The sequence below is a fragment of the Triturus cristatus genome, chromosome 9, assembly GCF_964204655.1.
Source record: "Triturus cristatus chromosome 9, aTriCri1.1, whole genome shotgun sequence".
In the NCBI taxonomy this organism is placed as follows: domain Eukaryota; kingdom Metazoa; phylum Chordata; class Amphibia; order Caudata; family Salamandridae; genus Triturus; species Triturus cristatus.
Window position 1 is genome coordinate 1024209537 of NC_140592.1, and position 15030 is coordinate 1024224566.

The following is a 15030-nucleotide window of genomic DNA, read 5'->3' on the forward strand; positions in this document are numbered from 1 at the left end:
CACATAGAAAGAGGAAAATGCCTCTCTGGATTGTTTTTGTGAAGGAAGGTACTAAAACAATCCTGCCTATGTTGGTGCTACACAGCAATTTGTGCACCAACGCAAGGGAAAAGAACAGGAATTTCATAAATACGGTGCATTCCTGCCCTTTCACATTGGCATAGGGCAGCGCAGCAAGAAGACTTGCAGCGCTGCCCTACATCAATTTCTCATAAATAAGGCCGTTTGTTTTTACCTACACCTTTGACTAAACCTCCACGCTCACGGACATTTGGTTTGCTAAACATCATTTTCCCCAACATAAAAATTATTTGTTGTGGGAATTTGGGGTGTTTATGTTGTCGATAGTTGTCGAGGATGAGGAGTTCCAGGTTCTAGAAATTTCTGTCAGAAGGGGGACCTTACGCCTGAAAAGGTTTGACAAGGTTTGAAGACCTCTGGTGTAAGGTGATGGAATAGGAACTCGCCCTGCAGCATGGTGGGCAGGGAGTAGCGAGATACTACATGCTGGCAGGCGTGTACTTGAATCGGACTATTCATCGCAGCACTGCACACTCCATTTCTCTAGTAAGTCCTGAAACAATAGAATACATTGATAAAAACATGGCAGTAATTACTTTGTTTCAGTAGTGACGTGAATAGTAGTGCATTAAAATAGAACAAACGCAAAGCGACGTATTATTATCATAAAATTAAGGTGCTTTGCTTCTAAGGAGGCATGTGAGGTCAATTCTTAATGGACATCAGGAATCCTTTTGCTTTTCAGAAATTCAGTCTCTCCCCCTGACCACTATTAGGAAACAAAACGAATTTGACTGTAAACAAGCTGTCCGCTAGGTAGCGCCAGAGTGCCATACATTTCCCACAACCTATTCGATCAGATACGAGTAGAAAACAAACTGATACGTATGAATAAAAGGGAATCAATGCCTTAAATAATATAACAGGTTGAACCAGAAAATACTGTAGTAATAAGCAGACGGGGACAGTTTCAGTCCAGACCTTCTTCAAATTGTTTCTTTTCTGGGAGCAAGTGTTAGTTATGGAGCTCGAGTGTGCAGGACTGCGTGTGTGGGTGCCTTCACTCGCAACCACTGCCTGGCTTGTGCCCTCCGCTTGATCCCCCAAAAATCTGGCCGATGCAAACTGTCCATGCGTAGTGTGCAATGCCAGCGTTCTTCAACATAATTGGACCACAGCCCCTGTTCCAATGGTCCAGAATTCCCTTAAGCGCGTGTGTTGCGAAAGCACATGGCAATAGAAAGCATAGCCGGTGTACAGTGAAAGAGATTCACACGAGGCGAGGAAAGCGGACATATAACCGTTGTTGGGTCATGTGGAGTCTCTGCGCCTGGCTCCAAGTATCCCCTCTCAGGTAACCGTCTCAGGAATGAATCAGTGTTGTTGGGTTAGGAGTACACTGCACAAACCTCTATAATTACATCTGTAAGTGCTAGACATCCTAAAAACAATAGACGGCTGTCGCATAAACGTGACAATTCCCAGTCGTCGACCATGTTGGGTATGGGTAAATACACCGATGTTATTTGTGTTTTATTTTTCGAATATCTAAAGCGGCTTCAATAAGTGCGGTCTATTGTGTACCTATGCACCGCTAACTAAACCAGCATCAAACACACACACATCCTCTGCCTTGAGAAGCGCAGACATATTTGGCCATGTCTCCAGGCTTTGTCTCCCTACAGTAAACTGTGACTTAGGCTCTCGACATGGTGGCATTTCAGGCACACAGTATATACATTAGGGAGGTCTGCTAACAATCTGAAAGCTGACAAACCCTTTTTTATGAGGATGATGGGCATGTGTAAGCCAATGACGGGAAGCAAGCAAGTGTGCAGATTAAAAGAAAGGGGCACGGCCGCCATACCGTGCAGAAATAAAGAAAAGGGCATGGCCTCCCAAAGAGGCCCCATGCTGAAAGATGAAGCGCGGCGGCCGCACTGATCATCAGCTAAATAAAACAAGGGTCCAAGAAATAGAAAGGAGCCTGGCCTCCCAAAGTGCCCCCATGCCAAAAGATGAAGTGTGGTGGCTGCGCTGTTCATCAGCTAAATGTAACAAGCGCGCAACAAATAGAAAGGGGCACGGCCTCCCAAAGCGGTCCAATTCTGAAACATGAAATGCGGCGTCCAGATAAGTGCATTATGGTCTATCTAATAAGTGCGTTGCTATCATGGCTTGAATACGAGCTATGAAAAGTCACTAAAAACGGTGTAATAAATGACAAAGAGTAAGAGCACATGTAACAGGGGCAGTCCTGATGTGAGGTTACAAAAGTACAAAAGGAGGAACTACTAAGCATATTAACCAAACAAAAGCAGGCATTTACAAAGGACAGTCAAAGGAACCAATTTAAAAAATGGGCGGTGCTTGAAGCCCATATTTCAGATACAGCATGTCTCAAAGAGACAGCACGCATGCGCCTCCTAGGCGAGTCCATGATAAATCTGCTCACCATTTCAACAAAAATAAAAAATAAATGCAGTAACAAAATAATTATTTGTTTCATTAACATTTAAAACAATATTTTATTTACATATGCAAAAAATAAATGAAATATATTCTGGACACGACCCCTCAACCTCTTTTATAAAACCAACAGGAACGTTTTGCTATGAAGTTGACATGGCTCCAAATGATAATAATGATGATGAAAGTAATAATAAAAACAACATATTCAAATATGTCTTGTTGTTAAGGGATTACAGAGACAAAACACTGTAAATAATGGCAGTGTTTTTTTCCCTTTGTTTTAGCAAACTCAGTGGTACCTTTGACAATCACAAAAAGGCTCCTATTACAACAGAGAACAATGATCTTTCTGGGGATCCATAGTATTTACTCATAAAAGCAGGTGACTGGATTTACATCTTTAAAGATAGCTGATTAATGGACCCAAAAACATAGGAATAGAACAAGATGGGCGCTCACACTTTGGACAAAACAGCCACGAACTGAAACAGAATGAAAAACTTAATATGGGTTTCACCACTGTTTATCTCTCTAGAAAACATTACAATTTTGAGGATTTGTTTAACCCACAAAAGTAGACTAATTACCTCTACAAGGAACGCATGATCCTCAAATCGATTAATTACCTGGTACTGCATGAAAGCCCACATTCGAAGTAAAGTAGTTCCTAAAGAGTACTGATAAAAAGCTGAAAAACTTTTTTACTATAGCATTAGAGCCCATTGTTGAGGGCTATAAAGGTTTCTAATGGCCCTCTACCTTAGTTATTGGGCCAGGGCCACAGGCAAAGTCCTATACCATGGGAAAGAGCCTTTCACAACAAGAATGGCCCTGAACCGAAGCACTGTGATGATGTTAGAACAGCCACCTATTGAGGGCGGAATGTTATAACTTGAACTTGGAGCATTAAAAAGACAAGCATTGGAACGTTAGGGAAGATGGTGTCTTCTTCACCGGCCACCACATCGTTGCAGTTGAGCTTTAAATGTTACAATGTTTTAATGTGGCAGTATTATCCAAGTGGGAGGGCACTCCCAATTAGGTACTGACTTTGGTAGAATTTGCCTCGGGCCATGCTCCATCCTGGTCAATAAATACCTGTGAGTGCCCCGCCCATTGGAAAACACTCCTATGATAAATCAGACTCTTAAAATGTGGGGCGTCAGATGATGTGTTTTCATGGTGCTATGAAGGTGAAGGTTATAGAATCGTACATGTTGTTTTTATTTTGGTAATAAGGCTCCATTGTTTTTGCCCTACTGAAATGCATTGCAATGAATGCCTGCTTGTGAGGACTCAAAAAAGAAGCATACTTAAAGGGTAATTATTATATTGTAAGATTCTGCACAACAGGGATTGATGTCCTTCATCTCAGCTCTGGTTACAGCAGTTGCAGCTCTGCAGCTCACAGTTTTATCTGTCCTCCAACTGCCTCTAGTTTGTCTACACGCATTCTACAAGGTACAGAACTAGAAAAAAAAAAACCACACACACACATACTGGAATCCTACCAACACAACACACATCCTCTCCCCTCAACAATCACCGAAAAAAGAAACATACAACTAAAACACGATCATAATGCTATTTACACATGTCTATTCCATGTTGTTAAACAGGGAATGCAAAGTGTATGGTAACTTCCATAAAAGATTCACTTACATTACCCAATATTTATTGCTTTTTTTGGCCAACAGTACCTGCCTTTTAATTACTTTAAATATCTCCATGGCTTCATTCTCCACAGGATGATAAAATGATGTAGTATTGTGCACGATGCAATTGTGTCAGAAAAACACTTTCCAGAGTAACAGATTTGAATTATGTGCCATTGTTACAACCAACCGTTTTAGGTAACCCTCCTCTTAAAAATGTAAAAAAGTGCTTTCAAAAAACTTCAACCCTGCATTACTATAAGCTCTCTTCACAACATACCGTTCTGGCAATTTTGAGAGTTGGTCTACCATCACTATTATATATTTTGCTAGACTGCCTCATCCTTCATCGGCAACTTGTAAAGGGAAAGCTTGCATTACTTGGGTTGAGGTTCTCTATTTTTGCCGTTGGCACGGCAACTGTAGCTTCACAGCTCAGTTCCATCGCTTCTCCAATTGCCCCTAGTTTTGTTCACAAGCATCCTACAGGGACCATACGACCATAATTGAATCGGAATACACGTTTTTTCAAGTTTAATTTTATTTTGCATAGTTACTAAAAACCATTGCAACATTGTACACCAATAAAATTGATAAAACACATGCTAAAAAAATACTGTACGGTGGTTGCCTCCTGGTGTGGATGCCTGTCTGCTTTTAGAAACTGTAACCGTTCTTGTTGCAGTTCCTTGCATGTGCAGATTAAATGTAAGATGTCTCCTTGATTGGTGTTGCACAGCCTGCAAGTGTTTTGGGTTCTTTTCCTCAGCCAAGGTGGGAGGTGCTGAGTGCACGGGAGAATCCCAGTCTGTGCCTTAAGAATTTAATTTTTTATGGATTTGGGATAGCCCTGGTGTTTCAGGGATTCTGCTCATGCACAGAATTATGCGCAGGAAACCAGGACCTCAGTGAATTGTGGTGTACCAAAAACTAACCTCAGAACCCAGAATCCCTATCCGACCAGCATCAGTGTCCAATTCGTTATCCGTATCATCACGGAGGTCCCAATGTATAGACAACCCAGAACAAGCGACTTAGAGTACTCTCAGGAATGGTGGGAATCAGAAACACCTGTTCATAATTATTCTCATATCAGTCCACAACAAGAGTAATCAGAGACACGGTAAAGTTTAAAAGGTTTATTTTATAAACTACGTGTCCTAAGATGCAGTACTTTGGCTAACATAAGCAGACAAATGATTAAAATCAAAACCATCCGCATTGTTACAATACCATAGAAAATGAAAGGAGAAATCATAATATAAATGACAGTGGAATACAGCCACCTTCCTTTCGCTAGTAAACTAGTATTATTAGACTAGTAGAAGGTCTCTAGGTTTGAATGGGGAACCCCATACCGTAAAGATCAGCTTAGTGGAATCACATCACAGGATCAGGTGTGCTCTGCTCCTGGGAAAGCACTTCTTCAGAATTTGTGTAAAGCATGCAGTCTGCAATATTAAAAGCACTCGACTTTCAGGTATTTGCAGCTGCGTGCGTGTTATGGCTAAATAGTGGGCCGATCAACCTGAACTCAAAAACATGCATTGTCTGGCGACCCAGGCTGTTTCTTTACACAATGTTCAGACCAAGGTCGCAGCGCACGTCTAGGGATGTGAACAACAGACAGTTCTCATGTGAAGAAAAAGGCGAGCAAGCAGTTTTCAAATAATAACATGTATCTGCAGTGTCGTGTGCAAAGGCAGCAAAGGTTGCAAGATGGCTTTCTACATCTAACATGCTTATGCCAACAGAACAATGTATGTATCTAAATCGCAGCCCTCACTACACCCACCCTTGATCAGACCACTAGCAAAATAGGGATATAATAAGGGATGCAGAGTTCAAGTTCGATAGAACAGAACTAAGGGCACAAATTGGAAATCCATATAAAAGGTAGTGAAGGTTCGAAGGGAAAAAAACCAGATAAAAGGAAAAAAATGTGAATGGAAAAATTAACGGCAAAGCTCAGGGAGCCCTAATGTCGAATGAAAAACCAAAAAGTTTGTACAAAGGAAAGTTGGACGACATCCAAGTTAATCCGTCAATGTATAGGCACAGTAAGTAGCAACAGCTTCGAAGAGGAAGTCATTGGGGTGTTCTGTAAAAGTGTCCGCCATCCAGTCTAGTAAGGCAAATGAACATACATGTTCTTCAATAACTGGGGCCTCTAGTACAATCAGAGGACAACTGGCGTGTTCTTCAATATAACTTCGTGCCAGGAAGTCATATGCAGCCGTACCGATGTCCCAATTCCCCAGGATTCCATGCGCCGCTCCACAGGCCATAATCCTGAGGCCAGAACAGTCCAACTGATGAGCCACTAAGGGACTCATTAGTCGATCATAATCCGGGGCAGGAGACACCGAGTTTGACAAGCACAAATCCAGAGCCCATTCGAATGGACAATCTAGGCAATGAAAAACAGGTTGTACGCATGTAAAGTAGGAAAACCGGAAGGACAATCCATAGGCTATGCTCAAGGTTGCCAGTGGTAATGTTCCATAATATTCAAGCATCCGGTTACGAAGATGGAGCAGCCGGGCCAGGCTGTCGTGTGACACAAACTGTGCAGCCATTGCGTAGTAAGCAGACCAACAACAGCACCCCAGCCACAAGGGCGAGAATCAACGGGAGACCGCCAAAGACGCTGGAAAAAATAGAATGAAAAAATACCGGTATCACACCAAAAATAGTTTGGAAGGCGGTCACGAGCCCAGAGCCCACAATTTTGAAAAAATGTGCCAAGCCAGTTGTTGACGAGGCATTAAAGATAGTTTAAATCAGGGCACCAAATTGAAGTGGGAGGTCAGTATTCAAAAGCGCTTGCACCTCGGTGCGTGTATTTGCTACGTGAAGGACAAATGTTTCCCGGGAAGAAGTCAGTGCGATTTCTTTTTGAGACAATAGAGCCCTTATTCTGCTCATCTTGTTGAACTCCGCTTTCAAGGTTGGAATGGAAGGCCAGATGGACACATCCAGCCGCCTATGCGGGGGTGGGAAAAGGACATTCTTACAGCAGACTACTCTCTGTGATACAGTCACTATGTAGGGAATTCCCACTAGCATCCCGCAGCAAGCCTCATTATTTAAAAGCAAATAACTACCGTTAGCCAGCAGCGTGAAAGAGGGTATAATAGCTGGCACTGGAATCCCTTTCAGGACGCAAGCTAAATTAGGAGCGTGCACATTGCATGCGCCATGCAATTGAATGTGCCTACAGACTACAGAGTGATCAGGTGTGGAAGTGCATTCTTCACCTTTCAAATATACCTCTTTACCGTCTCTCATGCACCTGTATGTAAATGGGAGTGACCAAACTTCATGCAGGAATGCAGTACCCAGTTGTTCATACCTACCTAGGGCATAATGTTTCATGCATGAACTGAATTTAAACAAAGGAAACGGCAATGTGAGTAACCCGTGGATAAGCCACACAGCGGAATTCAATTCGGCCACAGTGGAAGGCAAAGGTTCTAACTTTTCAATCTGCAGTAATGAGTATGTCGCATCTTTCATGGACATGAATTGTTGTTTTGTAGTGAGATTAAAGGGAAGGAATAAAGATGATGTATTCATGTAGTCCCAGGGAACTTTCCCAGCCTTTAACGTCTGCAATGTCCATGGAAACTGCATTATAGAACGTAATTGATTTTGACCATGATACAAAACAGACATATCATACTGCACAATATCAACAACAGAGGAAACAATAGTGTCTAAAGTGTAAATTCTGGAAGAAAGGGTGTTAATGCTGTTATCTATAACAGCTAGTACTTTTTCCATATAGCCTGATCAATAGCCCTCAATCTGGATGCAGCTTCAATTTGTGATAACTTCCAAACTTCATTATAAATAGCATACACCCATCTTTTGGACCTGCCACCTATAGGACCCTTAACAAAATCATTCAAATCTATTTTGTCATGTAATTTAGATAAATGAAGTTTAACAGATGTCACGGTGGAATGTTGCAGCCAAGATTGGCATAACTTCCCTACAGAGTAGGTAGTTACAGTATGAGAAGATTCAAAACGAGGGTCCACGCGAACCTGCGTATACCCATGTGTCAAACCCAGAAAACGATGTTGACAGGAATCAGAACTTGTCTGCCAAGTCAACCATCCCTCAGAATACAACTTGGAAATATTGAAGGATGTATTAGTAATGTATGACTTCAACGCATCAAGGGACAGATCTGTATGATTATCCCAATTTGGATAAGCACCCAGATCCGGAGTAGAAGGATAATTTTAGTTTTTTCGCAGTGGCCAATCCAAAGCAGGTGGTCTGGTAGATTGTTGAATTTAAGAACAACATGTGGTTCGGGATGAGGCAGGCACGATGCAAAGCTTCTGTTCCTTGTACCTGCCACGGTTTGGAACCCCAAACCGATTTAAGATCAATAGCAGCCTTCCACAGGTCATAACCGCAGATTGACAAATCATCCATAAAGGACTTGGAATATAATAATTTAGTGTGTGTCAGCCTAACTTTCGAGGCAGACTCAGCCGCCACTTTAAAATAAAAAGAGTCTGGATTTGAAACACTAAAATCTGAAAAATACGTGAATTTTTCCACCAACGTGGTGGAGCTACCTAGGATTGGTGTTGGACAATGTTCCCACTGGGTATAATTTACAAAATTTCGAAACGTATTGGCTTTATGTAGGAAATGATTGCCATAATGTTGATAGCAAAACTGCTCACCATAATTAGCAGTGTCTAAATACAAATCCTCAGCATCAAATGCGGCATAATATTTCAAATCAGAAAACAGTGCCTCTATGGCCTGAACGTCCCAATCATCAGAACGGATGTTTTGTTTAACCACATCACCCATAGAAACACGAAATACATTTGGTACATTGATAACCTCAGTTGGACCATGAATCTGAAATTTAGCAGCATCCCACGCAATCCCATCTAACACTGGCCAGGCAGTAATATTCACAAAAGTCTGGTCCCTCTTCATGATGTGTGATGAGGAGTGGGGGGCCAAAGTTCCATCAATTAGTCTAATTGTAGATCTTTCTTTAAGGTAGTGTCCATTCACACGACGAAAAAATACCACTACAAATCCAATGGACATAAACAGAAAAATACATATGAGCATCAGCCAAATGTAAGTCCAAGGGGGAATTAAAAAATGACGTTTGAACCAAACAGCAAAAACGGAAACCTTTGACGGGGCATTGGAAGTTAGTGTCAAAGGAGAAACGGGACTGGGTAACTGTGGTTGATTGTAAAACGGGCAATGTTACATCTGCCGATCAACCTGAACTCAAAAACATGCTTTGTCTGTTGACCGAGACTGTTTCTTTACACAATATTCAGACTAAGGTCGCAGCGCACGTCTAGGGATGTGAACAAGAGACAGTTCTCATGTGAAGAAAAAGGCGAGCAAGCAGTTTTCAAATAATAACATGTATCTGCAGTGTCGTGTGCAAAGGCAGCAAAGGTTGCAAGATGGCTTTCTAACATCTAACGCGCTTATGCCAACAGAGCAATGTATGTATCTAAATCGCAGCCCTCACTACACTGGTTAAAGAATTTTTGCGGTGCAAGTGTTTTGTAGGAATTTAGGGGTCAACCAGGCATGCGATCTAGCTGAGAAAGTTGCCTTGTCCTCCACCAATGAGATTTGTTTTATGCATTTCCAAACCAATTTTTTAAAAGTTAGATGGCCGAGTTGTGTATTCCAAAGTTCCGTGAGCCTGGTAGCTTCCAAAGATGTCTGAAGATAGCTTCTCGCGTGGGAGGTTTCCCTGTGCTGGTTTTCGTGCCATAGAAATTGATTTAAGGTGTTTGAGGTGGCACTTCTGATCTTATGCCAGCAGATGATGTAAGATCTGTGCCTGGCCAGGAATTGTTGTAAAAGTCTTTACTCCAGCCTTATTTGAGCCGGTGAAGTGTAGTGCAGGAGGTAAAACATGGTTCTATAAGCTTTGACCAGCGTGCTATCTAGTACATTGGCATCTCTCCCCTGCATCGCTTCGCTGCCGTAGGTGATCGTGGGGAGTAGTTTGGCTTGGGCTACCTTCAGAAGCAGGCTCAGTGTCGGCCCCGTCAGCTTGTTTGTGAGGTTTTTCATTGATAGTGCTATTACCAGCCCTCTCCTTCTTATTTTGCCTTTTTGGCGCATGAATGTCCCTTCCTTGTCAATTATAACTTCTAGGTACTTGTATTCCTGTGATGATTCAAGTTGTGTGCCTCCCAAATACCATTTCCTCTGACGATTTCTTTTGATGTTTGTCATTTACCGAGTCTTGCTAAGATTAATTTTGAAGTTGTTTTCTGTGGTGCAGATGTTGGAGACCCACATAAGTGTGGCTGAGCAGAACTACATTGTCTCGTACATAAGATCGGTCAGTGTTTTGCCTTCTAGCTTGGGTGAATGTGAGTTGCAGATGTTGAGTGCCTTTGGAAGGTCAGCCATGAATAGGTTGAACAGAGTGGGTTCAAGCACACAACCATCCTTCAGTCCTTTGGTTGTGGGGACTTTGGAGGAGAGGTGAGTGCCGCCACCTAGTTTCACCTGCAACCAGGTGTCAGTATGAAGAAGTGACAGGATGTTTAAGATGGGCTGTGGAATTCCCCAGCGCGCCAGTTTCCCCCACAGTCTGCCCCTCTCCACGTTATCAAATGCAGCGCTGAAATCGATGAAGCATACGTGTAGAGGAAGGTTGGTTGTTTTTTCTGCGTCCGATAGTTACTTGGCTCGGCCTTATCGCCTTTTTTGTGTATTGGCACAATTGTCGAGCCCTTCCATGAATCTGGTAGTCTGTTTAAAAGCCTGACTTCCAGGAAAAGAGGTTGCAAGAAGTCAGCCCAATCATCCGACTTGGCTTTGAACAGTGCAGGCGGGATATCGTTTGGTCCCGGTGGCCCTTCGCTCCTCCCTTTTGCGGTCTGCTTTTTTATTAGCAGTGACAGTGGGCTGCTGGCTTCGCAGGGTGGTATAACTTCTATGGCTGGCATGTTCAGCTCCGATGTCTCATTATGGCGCACTCCTATATGTTCTTCTGTTGGCCAGCTGTTAGGATGTTGTATTCTGGCGCCTCCCGTTTGGCTGTTGAAGTGCTTGGTGAGGAATTCCACCCAAATTTCTTCCGAAATATGTAACGAAATTTCCTCATTATGAGGGTGGATTGTCTAATTCACGGTTTTCCAAAAGCGGGCACTATCATTCCGATTTAGGTCATGAAGAAGTTTTGCCCAGGTTGCATTATCTTGGTCTTTGTTGATGTCCCATTTCAGTTTTTTGAGGGATGTCCTTTGGTCCCTCAGAAGTGAGCATGTGCTAGCGTCACCAGGGTGTCTTCCAGCCTACGCATTGTGCTGTTTATTGATTTTTTTGAGGAGCTTATGGCGATCTCTTTGTCCTTTCTGGATTCTATTTCTCCGACGTGAGGCCTGGGAGTGGTCTTTTTTGATTGAGTTGGTGGCCTGACGTTCTAAAAGTGTGGCTGTGAACTGTCCCTATTGGGCTATTTGATCTTTTGAGCTTGTCGCTTGTGACCACTAAACCACCACCAGCGCGTTTCAACCTCTACAGGTCTTGCTTACCCACAAGTGGGAAGGGTATGCCCAGACGTGGGTCTCGTGCTCACAACACCACTGGCTTTAAGCTAGCCTGGCTGAAGAATGGTGATTCCCTGAAACTGGTCCCAGGATGCTTGTTTCTGTTCCAGGGAGGACCTGGCTTGGCAGCTCGGGCTGGATTGTTCCCACAAGGAACAGGGTCAAGACTGATTTAAATATGGCTGGATCCAAACTGGGGTGGTGTGGTGAGCAAAAGAATGATGGATTCCTTGGTTTCAGACAGTGAGTTCCACTTAACCCTGCATCTGTTGGTGGACAAAGCTATTCTTCTGTCAAAGGGCTCATCACAGTTTGCCTGTTCAACAGGTGCCAGCATCCTCAAATCCATGACTAACTCATTATGATTTCTGTAGTAGCTGGGTATGACATCCATGTCAATTCAATTGGACCATAGCGAACGTCAAGCAAAAGACAGTCAATTAAAGCCAGAAGGGAATATTTTCTTGCGGGAAGAATGGCTACCTCTGGGATGGACCAAAAATGATCTTCCTCAGTTAAACGTATCCTAGAAGTTGCATCAGGGGGCTTAAACTGGCAGTTAAAATCACACCCACTATCTTAACAACTTCAGTAGGAAGTGCAGCCAATTGAGAAGACAGCAACTCAATGACTCCTGACTGGCTTATTTCCCATAGGTCTCCAATAGACGTCATATATACATAACAAGTTACATTACTCGAGGTACTCAAACAAATGCACAGCAGATCCAACAAGCCTATGGTGTGCTCCCCAATATTTCACATTACAGATGTTTTGACCCATTTTGTGACACCCCCGGCTGGTCTGCCTCTACCTGAAGAAATAGCTTCTTTGCTGTGTGTATTGAACCCTGAACGATACAGAGGACTCAGCGACCAGTTTTTTTTTTAAATAAGCATATATCATATGAATCAATAAACGAGTACCACTCTGGACAACACAACTTGAACAAAAGCCCTGCTACATTCCAAGATAACAGTTTGAAAATTGGGGTGCTGCAAACATGATTCATGCAAAAGAAACAATTAATGGACGGAATACTGGACAATACAATCATTCACCCCCAGTCACAAGGATCTGGGTTAAATCCATCATTCTTTTGCTCACCACACCACCCCAGTTTGGATCCAGCTATATGCAAATCAGTCTTGACCCTGTTCCTTGTGGGAACAATCCAGCCCGAGCTGCCAAGCCAGGTCCTCCCTGGAACAGAAACAAGCATCCTGGGACCATTTTCAGGGCATCACCCTTCTTCAGCCAGGCTAGCTTAAAGCCAGTGGTGTTGTGAGCACGAGACCCATGTCTGGGCATACCCTTCCCACTTGTGGCGACATATGCAAAAGAAACAATTGATGGACGGAATGCTGGACAATACAATCATTGACCCCAGCCACAAGGATCTGGGTTAAATCCATCATTATTTTGCTCACCACACCACCCCAGTTTGGACCCAGCCATATGCATTGCTGATCTGTGTGGTGCTGGGGCATGGTTTAAAAAATATCACAAAGGCAATAAACAATGTTATTGTTATTTAACTGTTTGTTCATATGCCCAAAAAGTAAACTCTGGACCAAGAAAGGGGATCTAAAATTAACAATAACACAATCTCCTTGCTGGTCCACAGATCCAGAGTCTATCCATCCCACCCTCCTTGTCAGCAGGATATTATTTGCCATGAAAAGCAGAAAATGTCAATAGCGTCCCAACTGGTTCAGAGCCTTTTTGAGCAATTCGTCCTGGGACTCCCTTTGGTCCAAACACAAAGGAGGTATTCTGGAAAGGTTTGCCACGTAGGAACAGGAGGCTGGAGGTAAATATATCACTGGAAAGTTTATTACCGACTGTATATAATCATCGCCATTCCTATTACCACCATTAACACCATGACTACCAGCAGTTCTCAAATCCTGAGCGGCATCAATAGAGTGGGCCTCTGGTCGGACTGGACTACTAGGAATTGAAGTGCAGCACTGACCTTTCCACTTAGAATTCAAGGTATGCGGGCCCAAGCATGGGGGGCCATGGTCAGGTATTGAGTTTGAAATTACCGTTGAACAGGGAGGATGCCTGATGGATTTGCATTAATGGGCTCCATGCCATTGACCCATCGCAGGAGACGTGCGGGGTCCCTGAACAGATACATCCAACGAATGCTTCAGATTCATCAACATCCAACCGTGTTAGGACTGATGTCAGTTCCACCAGCAAGAGGTCCTTTACCTTGTCTAAGCAGCCTTCAATTAGGCTATTTGCCCTTGAGGAGTTGACGAGATTTCCTTCCCTTTTCCCCACTGTCAGTGAGTTATGCTGAGCTGTGACTGAGACTGCGGAGGAACACAGCGAGGGAGGGTTGTTCTGAGTTGCCATTTCCACTAGGCGCGCTTGTGCGACTGCTTTAAGTAATTGTCCACTGCAGGAGGGTTTAGGCTAACCAATGTATTAGAGGCCACAGTGGAGTGGGCAGAACCTGGATTTTGCATAGGAGAAGTCAGTCATGTCTGTCATGGAGTGCTCGGAGGAAAAGCCGATGATATAGAGGAAAAATGAGATTTGCTTTTAGAGCCTGTTGTGTTGTAAGAACTGAGAGAAAGTCTACAGTTTGTGAGGTCAATCTCATTACTTATGACACTCATTGCTTGTTGTATTATCCTATCGATAGAGGTGGTTACAGCTGAGGGCGCAGAGATGCTTTGGCCTCCTCCCACAGCAACAGGCAGCGACAGATTACTTTTGGGGGGGGGGGGATGCTATAACCTCTGAGAGGGAGGCGGGATCTAACGGTACATGTCTGCTTGTTGGAAATGGGATGCCTGCGCAATACCCGCCTGGGAGGCTGTGTTTTGCAGGACAATCTTTGCTGCTGTCCTCTTTGTTGGGGCGCTTCCCCCGTGCCTCCTCTCCCTTTCTCTACTTAACTGCCTTCTTCGCTCCCTCCTCTCGCTTTCTTCCCTCCATCTCCTGCACAGGTCCGGGTGTTGGATAGGACCTAGACTGTATCCAGAGGGATCTTGGGGTTGGCAGGGTTGAAGTGCAGGGGCCAGCTTTGGGAGAGCATAGGGACTCGGTTTGACCTAGGGCCATCTGGCACACCCCCTGCCTCGGTGAACACATCACAGATACACAGGATTGACTATCCAACTGGCTTACACCTCATAGAGGTGGGCACCACTAGATTTTTGCTTTTCCCCAGAGGCTTCTATCCTGAACTGCCTGTGCGAAAGGCACTAACAGGCGACCACAGGCCAATAGATGCCCACTGCCCAGCAGATAGTGATGGGCCACTTGCATTAAACTAC